Source organism: Arachis hypogaea, chromosome 11 (genome assembly GCF_003086295.3).
Source record: "Arachis hypogaea cultivar Tifrunner chromosome 11, arahy.Tifrunner.gnm2.J5K5, whole genome shotgun sequence".
In the NCBI taxonomy this organism is placed as follows: Eukaryota; Viridiplantae; Streptophyta; class Magnoliopsida; order Fabales; family Fabaceae; genus Arachis; species Arachis hypogaea.
Genome location: NC_092046.1, coordinates 41,543,146 through 41,556,486, shown reverse-complemented (window position 1 = coordinate 41,556,486; position 13,341 = coordinate 41,543,146). Strand labels below are relative to the sequence as shown.

The window sequence follows — 13,341 nt, the reverse complement described above, 5'->3', positions numbered from 1 at the left end:
TAAAGGTAGAGTCGGTGAACTGGGTTCCATTATCTGTGGTGATGGAATATGGTATCCCATATCTTGTGATGATATTCTTGTAGAGGAACCTCCGACTTCTCTGGGCTGTTATGGAGGCTAGTGGTTCTGCTTCTATCCATTTTGTGAAGTAGTCGATTCCCACGATCAGGTATTTGACTTGTCTTGGGGCCTGGGGAAAAGGGCCTAACAAGTCCATTCCCCATTTTGCAAAGGGCCATGGAGAAGTTATACTGATTAGCTCCTCGGGGGGAGCCACGTGGAAGTTTGCATGCATTTGGCATAGTTGACATTTTTTCACAAATTCCGAGGCATCTTTCTGCAAGGTTGGCCAATAGAATCCAGCTCGGATTACTTTCCTGGCTAGTGACCTTGCTCCGAGATGATTTCCGTAGATCCCACTGTGAACCTCCTCTAATACCTCCATGGTTCTCGAGGTCGGTACACACTTTAACAATGGTGTTGATATTCTTCTTCTATAGAGAATATTTTTTACCAGAGTGTAGTGTTGTGCTTTCCTCCGGATTTTCTTAGCCTCTTTTTCCTCCTTGGGGAGGATGTCGAATTTCATGTATTCGACCAAGGGGTTCATCCATCCGAGGTTTAGTCCGGTTACCTCAAGGATCACTTGCGTTTCCTCTGTCTTCACCACGGAGGGTTCCTGGAGAGTTTCCTGGATCAGGCTTCTGTTATTCCCTCCTAGCTTGGTACTTGCTAACTTGGATAGGGCGTCTACTCTGCTATTCAGATCCCGAGTTATATGTTTGACCTCGGTTTCTGCAAAGTGCCCAAGGTATTCCAGAGTTTTTTCCAAGTACCTCTTCATATTTGGGTCCTTTGCCTGATACTCTCCACTTATCTGGGAGGTCACCACTTATGAGTCGCTGTATATCGTCACCTTTGTAGCACCGACTTCTTCTGCCAGCTTCAATCCAGCAATCAGGGCCTCATACTCTGCCTGATTATTTGAAGCTGGGAATTCAAACTTGAGGGAAACCTCTATTTGGGTTCCTGTTTCATCCACCAATATTATGCCTGCACCGCTTCCTGTTTTGTTTGAGGATCCATCTACGTAGAGTTCCCATGTAGTTGGCTTTTCCTCTTGATCTCCTGCGTATTCTGCTATAAAGTCGGTGAGGCATTGGGCTTTAATTGCCGTCCGAGTTTCATACCTCAAGTCGAACTCGGAGAGCTCTATTGCCCATTGAACCATTCTCCCTGCAACATCCGTCTTTTGGAGGATTTGCTTCATGGGTTGGTTCGTGCGGACTCTTATTGTGTGAGCTTGGAAGTAAGGCCGTAGCCTTCGTGAGGCTACTACTAAGGAGTAGGCAAACTTCTCTAGTTTGTGGTACCTTAGTTCGGGGACTTGTAGAACTTTGCTGATGAAATACACTGGGTGCTGACCGACCTCATCTTTTCTTATCAGGGCTGACGCGACAGCCTTGTCTGCTACAGATAAGTATAGGACGAGGTCTTCCCCAACTATAGGTCGGGTCAAAATCGGAGGTTGACTCAAGAATCTTTTAAATTCCTGGAACGCCTCTTCGCATTCAGGAGTCCACTCGAACTGACATCCCTTTCTCAATAAGGAGAACAGCGAAAGGGATTTTAGTGCTGATCCTGCCAAGAATCTGGAGAGGGCTGCAAGTCGGCCGTTTAGCTGCTAGACCTCTCTTAAACAAGTTGGGCTTTTCATGTCTAGGATAACTCTACACTTATCGGGATTTGCTTCGATTCCCCTTTGTGTCAGCATAAACCCTAGAAATTTTCCAGCTTCCACCGCGAAGGTACACTTTGCGGGATTTAGTCTCATCTCGTGTGACCTTATGGTGTCAAATACTTGCGAGAGGTCTGACAAGAGGTCAACTTCGTCCCTGGTTTTTACTAGCATGTCATCGACGTAGACTTCCATTAAGCTTCCAAGGTGGGGAGCGAACACCTTATTCATCAGCCTCTAATATGTGGCCCCTACATTTTTCAATCCAAATGACATAACCACATAACAGAAATTAGCTCTGGGCGTGATGAATGATGTTTTCTCTTGGTCGGGCTCATACATCGGGATTTGGTTATACCCCGAGTAGGCATCCATGAACGACAAGTATTGATACCCCGAGCTAGAGTCTACAAGGGTGTCAATGCTTGGGAGTGGATAAGGGTCCTTAGGACATGCCTTATTTAGGTCGGTGTAGTCGACACACATTCTCCATTTGCCATTTTGCTTTTTGACTAGCACTACATTGGCTAGCCATGTTAGATATTTAACTTCTCTGATGAAGCCGGCTTCTAGGAGTGCCTGCACTTGCTCTTCCACTACTAGGGCTCGTTCTGGGCCGAGCTTACGCCTTCTCTGTTGCATAGGTCGGGACCCTAGGTATACCGAGAGCTTGTGGGACATGAGCTTGGGGTCTATCTCGGGCATGTCAGAGGCTTTCCAGGCAAAGAGGTCGGAATTGTCTCTTAGGAGCTTAGTCAACCCTTGCTTTAGGGTTTCCCCTAGGTTGGCTCCTATGTTGGTGTTTTTTCCTTCCTCTTTGCCGACCTGTATTTCCTCAGTTTTTCCTCCCGGCTGTGGTCGCAGTTCTTCTCGGGCCCTTGCACCGCCGAGCTCTATGGTGTGGACTTCTTTGCCTTTTCCCCTCAGGTTCAGGCTTTCGTTATAGCATTTTCTTGCCAGCTTCTGATCTCCCCTCACCGTTGCTATTTCCGCTGGGGTCGGGAATTTCATGCAAAGGTGGGGAGTTGACACCACCGCTCCGAGTCGATTAAGGGTAGTTCTGCCGATCAAGGCATTATATGCTGACCCTACATCGATGAATATGAAGTCTATACTCAGAGTTTTGGATTTTTCCCCCTTTCCAAAAGTAGTGTGTAGGGGTAGAAATCCTAGTGGTCTTATTGGTGTGTCGCCTAGTCCGTACAGGGTGTCGGGGTAGGCTCTTAATTCTTTCTCATCCAACCCTAGTTTGTCAAAGGCGGGCTTGAAAAGGATGTTCGCTGAGCTCCCTTGATCTACTAGGGTTCTGTGGAGATGGGCATTGGCTAGGATCATAGTAATTACTACTGGATCATCATGCCCAGGAATTATTCCTTGCCCGTCTTCTCTTGTGAATGAAATTGTGGGGAGGTCGGATGGTTCTCCTCCGACCTGGTAGACTCGCTTAAGATGTCTTTTGCGAGAGGATTTGGTGAGTCCCCCTCCCGCAAATCCTCCTGAGATCATATGGATATGTCTCTCCGGAGTCTGTGGTGGTGGGTCTCTTTTATCCATATCGTCTCGCTTTCTCTTTCCATGACCATCCGACCTTTCTATGAGATATCTGTCAAGCCGGCCTTCTCTAGCCAGCTTTTTTATCACATTTTTAAGGTCGTAACAGTCATTTGTCGAGTGACCATATATTTTATGGTACTCACAGTAATCGCTGCGACTCCCCCCTTTTTTATTTTTAATGGGTCTGGGAGGTGGCAGCCTTTCAGTATTGCAGATCTCTCTGTATACATCCACTATAGAAACCTTTAGAGGAGTATAAGAGTGATATTTCATTGGTTTATCGAGGCCGAGCTCTTCCTTCTTCTTGGGTTCCCTCTCCCTCTCTTTTGTTGAGGGGAGATGCCCCGGTCGCCAACTCGACTCTCTCAGTCTAGCATTTTCCTCCATGTTGATGTACTTTTCAGCTCTTTCCTGTACATCACTTAAGGAGGTGGGGTGTCTTTTAGATATGGACTGTGAGAAGGGACCTTCTCTAAGCCCATTGACTAACCCCATTATGACTGCCTCAGTGGGCAGGTCTTGGATTTCTAGACATGCTTTATTGAACCTTTCCATGTAGGCTCGTAAGGATTCTCCGACCTCCTGCTTTATTCCCAGGAGGCTTGGCGCATGCTTTACTTTGTCTTTCTGGATGGAGAACCTCATCAATAACTTTCTTGAGAGGTCTTCAAAACTGGTTACCGACCTCGGGAGGAGGCTGTCGAACCACTTCATCGCTGCTTTCGACAAGGTGGTCGGGAAAGCTTTGCAGCGCGTTGCGTCAGAAGCATCAGCCAGATACATCCGACTTTTAAAGTTGCTCAAATGATGCTTCGAATCTGTGGTTCCGTCATAGAGGTCCATATCAGGGCTTTTAAAGTTTTTTGGAACTTTTGCCCTCATTATGTCCTCACTAAAAGGATCCTCCCCTCCTGGGGGCGACTCTTCTCTATCGTCACGGGAGTTCCGACCTTTGAGGGAGGATTCTAACTTTAAGAGTTTTTTCTCTAACTCTTTTCGTCGATCCATCTCCTCTCTTAGGTGCTTTTCTATCTCCCTTTGTCGCTCCCGTTCCTGTTCTAGCTGTTCCAAGCGACTTTGGTGGACATGGACTAATCCCATAAGTTCATTTGCGTGGGACTGTCCGACCTTCTTCGATCCACGCCCTTCTGAGGAATTCACCTTCGGGGTTTTGACTCCGGAGGTACCCTCTCTGTGTTGATCGTTGGCTTCCTGGTGGAGGGTTAGGTTCGCGTCATTATTTCCGGTGTCCAGATTCTCTTGTTCGGAATCTGTCTCCACATGACCCTCCTCAGGGGATCTGTCCGCCATCACTGGTTGATCTCTCGGTTCCCCGGCAACGGCGCCAATGTTACGATGGGTAACTGGAGATTAATAGGCTAGATGGTATTGGTTGGCCCAAACGTATGAAAGAGGAGGCCTGCAAGTGGGTTGACGATCCACTGGCTCCGTCCGACTTGTTCGTGAGAGGAGAGGGGGGTGGTACCTGCAAAGACACTCCGATGCCAAAGTCAGCAAAGGGAGCAAAACAGGTCTAGAGAGTATTGGGCCTCTGAGATACCTGAGAAGTGTCAGTGTATTTATAGGGATAAACCCATAACCACCGTTGAAGTAGTTCCGCCTTTCAAGGGGAATAACCGTCCCTTTATCTTAGGGAGGTTGAGATATGGCTCATGGAAGTGGTTAGAGAGATTTTAGGGGCAGTTATCCTCTTGAGGGAGGGTTTATCTGCCAGCTAGTCCTCGTACCAACTTCTTTAGAGCAAGTCGTGAAGATAGCCGACTTCGTGGTATCTGGTTGCTGTAATGAAAGGCTCAACTCTTTTGGGTTGGGCCTTTTTACTTGGATCCTGGGTCTTAGCGTTGGGTTAGGGTATGAACAATGATCATATAAAGGGAATCAAAATTAAGATATAGAATTATTATTATGTTTCTTAATTATTATGTTTGTTGTTAAACATATAATTCTTTTTTCATATCGGTGTTATTTTGAAAATTTAAAAAATATTTTTGAAAAAATATATAATAAAACAAAGTTATTTTATTTTATTTACTCTTCAGAATATTAAAAACAATCTACAACGTACCATTTGTAGCATTAAACATATAATTTTGTTTATAATATTTGAGTATAATTTTTCCAAACATAATATTCTAAAAAATATAATTTTTTAAATTATATTATTTTAAGGAGAGCAGGAAAAATCTTGCAAGTTTGGAATCAATTAAAAGATATTAATACACAAAATAAAAAAACAATTATTAGGAATTTTATTTATATAAAAAATCAACTAGAGAATGTAATTGTGATGTATTTGAAATCAGTTACGAATATATAGACTTGAATAAGTAGGTCTGGGTGTCAAAACTGATGACATAACACATTCTGGTTTAAAATTTTGAATAAGTTTCTCCCGCATGTCCATTTGAGGAAGAGTTGATCATGAAATATATTTAGAAAATGGCAGTATGTGTTCAAGGGAAGTGACAAATATCAATCCTAAATTCAATACGCAAGTGGGATGGAACTCACGATTTTGCCATGCAGGTATGCAGTATCTTTAGTTGTTTTCTTTAGTATTTCTTTCAGTAAAGTTAGTGAATTCTTTGTTATAATTGAGATTTTTCGATGCTTTAATCAATGTTTTTTGGAGTTATTTTGGACTTTGGTATATATAGAAAACTGTCAAAGATTTTAGACAAGACCAAAGGAGAAAAAGGATAATAAAAAAATTTTTTGGGAGAACAAAAAGAAGTGGCATACAAAAAAAAGCAACCTCCCAAAAAATCAAGAATTGAAAACAAGCTTAGGAAAGTTTAAAGAAAATTTGCAACCCTGACCTATTCATACGCCAGCAAGGATAACTTGAATTATAAAGGTCTAAATGAAACAGTTCTAACGGCATTAGAAAGCCAACTTTCAAAACTTTTCAACGATATATAATAGTCTATAGTAGACATGCGTCTAAGACAGCCTCCTTCTGCGTTGAATGAAGCTCCCATCTTAAGTCCATTTCAACCATGAGTTATATGCATGGCATTTGGCATATATATGCTACAACAAAAAGTCCTTCTGACCTTTTCATACTCTAACGCGCATAACTTGAGTCAGAAAGGTCCAAATGAAGCGGTTCTAGCGGTATCAAAGATTTTTTAACGATATATAATAGTCTATATTGGACCTACGTCTAACACAGCCTCCTGCCCTTCTCCTAGATTGAAGGAAGCCACGAACAAAAATAAAGTGCACCATCTAGGGGCCAATTTTGCCCCTGCGTTATACGCAGAGAATGGTGTGTGTAATGCACCAATACATGCACTCTCCAGGAACCAATTTTTCCCATGCGTTATACCCCACCTCCCATGCGTTATACACTTATACCACACAAGAAGGCCCCTCCAATAGCAATCATGAAGCCCATGCGTTATACGCCAAAGTCTAGGTATATAACACATAGCATTGGGCCATCTTTCTGGACTTTGGTTCCTTCACTAATCCTTCAATTATTCAAGCACTTAATTGGATGATCCAAGATCAAGTTTTAAATCCATGATTTCAACTAAATAAGGCACCAAATTTTGAATTTGAATTACAAGGAAGACCATTAGCTAATTAAGAATTATCAAGACTTAATTAATTAGATTTGATTTGATTTAGTTTTTTTTAATTAGTTTGAATTCTGAATTAATTTTTAGGATTAGTATAAAAAGAAAAAGAGACACATATGTGACATTCTTCCTTCTAGTCATTTTACAATTGATAATTTGAGATTTTTCTTTGCATCATGAGCAACTAATCTCCTTTGTTTATATTAGGAGCAGGGACGAACCTAAGTTAGAGAGAGAGGGGGCACTTGCCCCCACTGGATAATAAAAAATTAATAACAATTATATATAAATGAGTATATTTAATCTTATTATTATATTATCTTTGTTTCTATATTAAATTATAAATTATTTTTTTGAGAATTATGTTAAAAAAATATTTTGTTAAATTTAATATGCAATTATATATATCACATTAAATTTAATTTAGTATCAAAACTAATAAATAAAAAATAATAAATAATGATAATGTTCTTTTTAAAATAGTCGATTAATTAATTACTAAACTGATGCTTAATTTTTTAAATATAAATAAAATTTTTATTTTTTTAAAAATTGGTTGAGATAAGAAAAATATTATTTATATAATAAATAATAACAAATTATAAAAAATTGATTTTTAGTTATCTAACATTAATTATTTTTTTAATTATAAAAATTCTCAATTTTTTAGAGGCTTGAGGGTTTAAATTTTAAGATAAATAATATAATTTAAAAAAATTGACTGATATCGATTCAAATTAATTGAAAAAAGTTAACTTTTTAATTGAATTCTAATTTATATTCTTTGTTTTAACTCTTATACATAATTATTATAAATATAAGTAAAATTATTAGTTTTTTTTATGTATATATATAATTTTAGTTTAAATAAATATTTTTTTGTGTCTTTCAAATTATAAATATATTGATGTTTAACAAAATTTATTTTAATATATTTTTGCTCCCATTATAAAAATTTTTTGGGTCCGTCACTGGTTAGGAGCTCTGTTCATCTTTTTATGATTTATTAATTTAAGTATTTTACTTTAATTGAGGTTTATGCTTTGATCTAATTCATGATTAAATTTTCGTTCTTCATCCCTAAAGATTTAGAATTGTTGGAAGATATTCCAACTCCGTTTTGGATTCTAAATATTGTTTTGGAAAAAGTAATATCAGAATTAGGTTAAAAACTTTTTCTCACTACTTTTTTATTTAACTAGGAATAGTGTTTCAAAAGTGTGCGACACGTATTGATGTTCAATTGCTCTAATTTGAATAAGTGACATAAAATTTGGATTAGACAACTCTTGAAAATCATCCTTTCTTATAAGTTTCAATTGTTTAGGAATAATCTTGAATTTTATTTAAAATTGAATTAGAATTGTGCTTCACTTCTTTTCTTAAGTAATTGACTAAGGAATTAGCGATTAATTAGGTTAAAGAGAAATTGAATTACCAAAAAATTATGATTTCATTATTTGTGATTTGTCTTAATTGATCTTTGCATGCCTCAAATAAATGAACACAAGGATTATTTTCCTAAAGAGTGAATATCTCTGAAATCTTAATATCCTCACCATCATTGTCTTCATTCACTCAGTGTTTGCTGTTTTATTGCTCTTTGTTGCACGTTTTAAATTCTCCATTCACTCCTCTGTTTATTTGATTTGTCTAATTAAAATAATTAATTAATCATTGTTGCTTAATCTTTTAATTCTTGTGGGAACGATAACTCACTCACCGTGATATTACTTAATATGATTTGGTACACTTGCCGAGTTGTAGTTTTGTAAAATTCTGCATCAAATTTTAGGCGTCGTTGTCGGGGATTAATTGAGATTAACAACTACCACATTATTTGATTCTCTAAATTAGATCTTTTTATTTTCTTTTGCTACTCACTGAAATTCGCTCCACGATGACGTTGAAAATTTCATCTTTTCTCTATGTTTTTTCTTACTTTTGCATGCAGAAAAACAAAGACAAGGAACCTCTCTTGTTTGATCCAAAAATTGAGAGAATTCTTCATCAATTAAGAAAAAAATCTAAAATTCTAGAGGAGAAAATTCAAGAGAAGTTTTGTAACAACCTAGTTTTCAAGTACGCGAGATCTTTTCTGAAGATACGGAGTCCTCCAGAAGATCATGAAGGGAACAACTCTGTTGTATCATCAAGTATCTCAATCCTCATTGTCATTATGTCATCTCTAAATCAAACCTCTTTTGACGCAAGCTCGACAACGCAGTCGCGAAGAACCTAGTTTTTGAGCCGTATCAATTAGGAGTTTTTTATTCTGGTTTCCATAATTAGTCTCAGTTTGACGAACTGGACTCGATTCATGAGAGAAGAGAAATAGTAATATAATATTATTATTATATTAATATTAGAGATACTTGAATAATATTATAATATTATTTGATCTGTTTTAGTTAAAATCAGGAGATCGGTTTAACCGGGTTCACAGTCTTCTGGTGCAGTTTAATACCAGCACTCTCTGATGACTTTAACAATGCTAATGCCTCATCATATATGTTATATTCTTATATTAAACATGTTAATAGTGTCATATATGCTAGTAGTTCAGAAAAGAATCTCTGGATGTGTTTGTACTTGTGTTCTAATATAATTTGTTTAGTAATTATACATCTGAGACATTTTTCAATCACCTCCCTAACTAACCAATTCCCATCAAGCACGAATTTCCTCAACCCCGCCCCCCAAGACCTTCCAAGGCTGTCATTTGCTTCCTTTTGGCCGAAAATGACAAGAGAGAAAAGAGAGAAACTTTCATGACACTTTAATCTTCAAAGCTTGATTTCTTCTGGACTAAAACTCAAATCAAAATTCCAATTACACCAAAATGACTCTCTCTTCTTTCTCTTCAAAATTATATGACTAATCAAGACTGGAATCAAGGTGAGTTGGCTGTTCCTTCTCCCTTTTACTTCAGTTTCAAGGAAAATATGCATGAACATGTATTTTCTTGATGTTCTTCCTTAGATCTCTTGCTTAGATTGACTTGTGAGCCAAGAATCTTTAATTTCCAGCATGTTTAAGGTGAGGAATCTTTTCCTAATATATTTATTAAGGTTCGGTCAGTTGAGATTTTATGGATTCAAATTTGTTCTTGATGTGATTTAGGAGGAAAAAGTGCTTAAAAAATACTAGAAGCATAACCGAATTTGAGACAGCAAATCAAGGTAGGATTTGGTGAAATTGATTGTGTGATTATGATATGATTTCGCTATGCTTGAAATTGATTGTTTATATGGGTGATTCTTGTTGAAATTTTGGTGAAAATTTGATGAAATTTGATGAAATTTGATGATATTCAAGCTATGAATGCATGTTCTTGTGGCTGCTGGAATTTTGAACCCTAATCCTTAAATTGGGGTTGATTTTATGTTGATATCTAGTGGAAAAGATGGGGTTTTAGTAGCTGCAAATTTGTTATGAATTATGGTAAAAATTGGTTACTGAAAAGATTGAAAAACGGGTGAAAACAGAGAAAGAATCTGAAGAATTTATGAAGAACACTTTGAGTATGATGAAGAACAATGAAGAACACATTTTTTTTATCTTAAAAAGGGCAAGAAAGTAATTATTTTGGTGTTTGGAGTGTTAATTTGTAAATATTAAAAGTTAGGGTGGTTAAATTAAAAATATTAAAAGTTACGGATAGTAAAAAGTGAATTCATATAGTTAAAGGTAAAAGTACGTTAATTTTCAAAAATTTATTAATAAAATAATAAATAATAATAAAATAATACAGAAAAGACAGTTTTTCGTAAAAGTTGTAGAAAGACAATTTTAAGCGCAGAATCTCATGATTACCTTCATAAAACACTTAGGGAATGGTAATAACATATTAGTGAGGCAAAGACAAAGGAAAGATAAAAAGTTGAAAAAAAATAAAAATTGAAGAAAAAGTCGGTAAAGTTGTAATGACAGAAATAAATGGTGATTAGTGAGCAAACTAGGAGCAACACAATTAGTATTTGAGTTGCGCCTAGGGTTAGGTATAATATGAAAAGTTAAACTATTTCAGTATAGACTTAATGAACCTATACTTAGGACAGACTAACTATTCATACCGAAATTTACATAAGCTATAAATACATATGTTAAATAGAGAAATCAGAGTAGAGTAAAGAGACAAAGAGAAAAGAGTAATCAGAGCAGAGTAAAGAGACAATGAGAAAAGAGAATAAGAATAAAGAGTTGATTCTTGTGATATGATCATCTATTGTATGTTCATCTGCTGCGTGGTGGAGGCAATCAGATAGATGGTGGTGCGACCACTGAGAAGCTTTCATGTGATACCTAGCATAATGCTATGCTGTAAGACAAAGGTTGCTTACAAAGATATCGAGATACACACAGTTAAAGTATACTCCTGTAAGACAAAGGTTGCTTACAGTGAGTGTGTTGTACTCTTGTAAGACAGAGGTTGCTTACAGTGAGTGTATTGTGCTCCTGTAAGACAAAGGTTGCTTATAATAAGTGTGTTGAGCGTATATCGGCTAATAAGTGCTGCCCTGCAAGACAAAGGTTGCTTGCAGTGGGTATTGCCAACAGGAAAGCCTTATCTAGACAGAGGTTGCTGGGTAACATCGGGAGCAGGTTAGTAACCGACAAATGAGCTCATTACTTGAACAAGGGATATACATGCATCATTCTTATGTGCACATTATTCTCTGTTGCATATTCTCTGTGTTATGCTTTATTCTTATATTTCTCTATTTGTTCTCTGCCTTTCTGTTTTCTCTACTTTTCTATTTTTTCTACTTTTTTGTTTATATGCTTTTCTTGTTTTCCTCTATCTTCTGTAAAGTATATTACTGTCTGAAAAGCATGATGGAGCCGATTAACATGACTATTTAACCCGACTCTACTAAGAACTTCCAAGTTCTTACCCCATTCTCTCCCCCTTCAGATGGAAGCATGAGTAGCCTTTCATAGTTCACTGATGATCATTTCGCAAAGAGAATTCTGCTCTAGGTAGTCTTCTGTGTCTAGGGTGAACTCTGTTATCTGTTTATATGTATATGCTGTAAGACCAGCCAATATTTACACCCCGTTTATCTATGAACTTTGGCCTAAGTCCTTCGTAGGATGTTGCTGTTTTGTTGCCACTCAATAAAGTACTAGTGAGATGCTCTTTGACGACGTATGATCGTGCAGAGGAGGAGTAGACAAACTTTTGCCTTTTGATGACTTTTCACCTGACTCGAGTTTTGATGACCTAGAACATACTTTCCCTCGCTTTTGTAGTTTAGAGGAATTAGGTGAGTATAGAGTCTAGGCTAGCCTGGGCGTCAGCTTAAGGACTTCTTGAACAGGTCAGGATCTGGGAGGTTGTAAGTATATATAAGTATATAGTTATTATCTAGCTATATCTAGGGGTGCTCTAACTAGGATCTATACTCTGATAACGGCTGGATAACTGAATGTTATTAACTGCTTGGGATGTATATAAGTGTGGTTGTTTTAACTATTGTATCTTTTATTTTTGTGAATTGATTATATGAATGATTCCATTACTAATACAAACATTTTTCAAAAAAAAAGTTTCTCGCAAAATAACTACGCTTTTAACAACGAATCAGGCTCATATAATAAATAATAGATAATAATTAAAAAACAAATTGGTAGTGCTCAGTTTCCAGTATGATCTAGACATATTGAAAATTGGGTCGTTACAAGTTTGAGTAAGAAAGCATGGCAAACAACAATGTCAATGCAAGGAGGACTCTTGGAGACTTTGTTACCCCCATAAGTAATAGTTGTGGGAGTAGCATAATGAGGCCCACTATGGAGGCAAACGACTTTGAGTTGGAGCCTCGACTCCTCACATTGGTGTAACAGAATTGCCAATTCAGTGGGAGCCCTCAAGAAGATCCCAATTTGTTCATCTCTAGCTTCTTACAAATATCTGACACAGTCAAATCTAATGGCGTCTCTGCTGAAACTTATCGCTTGATGCTATTCCCATTATTTGTAAGGAACCGAGTCAAGCAGTGGATTGAAACTCAACCAAAAGAGAGCATTGCAACATGGAATGATTTGGTCAATAAGTTCTTAACCAAATTTTTTTCACCACAGAGGTTGACAAAACTGAGACATGATATCCAAACTTTCACTTAGAAAGATGGAGAATCTCTCTATGAAGCTTGGGAAAGGTACAAAGAATTATTGAGAAAGTGTCCCCAAGATATGTTTGCTGATTGAATGGAACTCCAAATTTTGTATGATGGGCTCACTCCCGCTTCCAGAACTTTATTGAATTCCTCAGTTGGAGGATCCATGCACATGAAAACTACTGAACAAGCTTTAAAATTGATTAAGATTGTAGCTAACAATCAATATTTATACTCATATGAGAGAACAATGAAGAGAAATGTGATGCAGTTAGATACTTTGGACACTATTTTGGCACAAAATAAAATGATGTCTCAA

General features: G+C 37.4%; 1 non-coding gene across 1 annotated transcript; it reads right to left on the bottom strand.

The window, feature by feature from the left end:
- Positions 1-12,996: 12,996 nt before the first annotated feature.
- Positions 12,997-13,104, bottom strand: LOC112725865 (small nucleolar RNA R71). Its single transcript, XR_003164946.1, has one exon. It is a non-coding gene; the product is annotated as a small nucleolar RNA R71 (small nucleolar RNA).
- Positions 13,105-13,341: the final 237 nt, after the last annotated feature.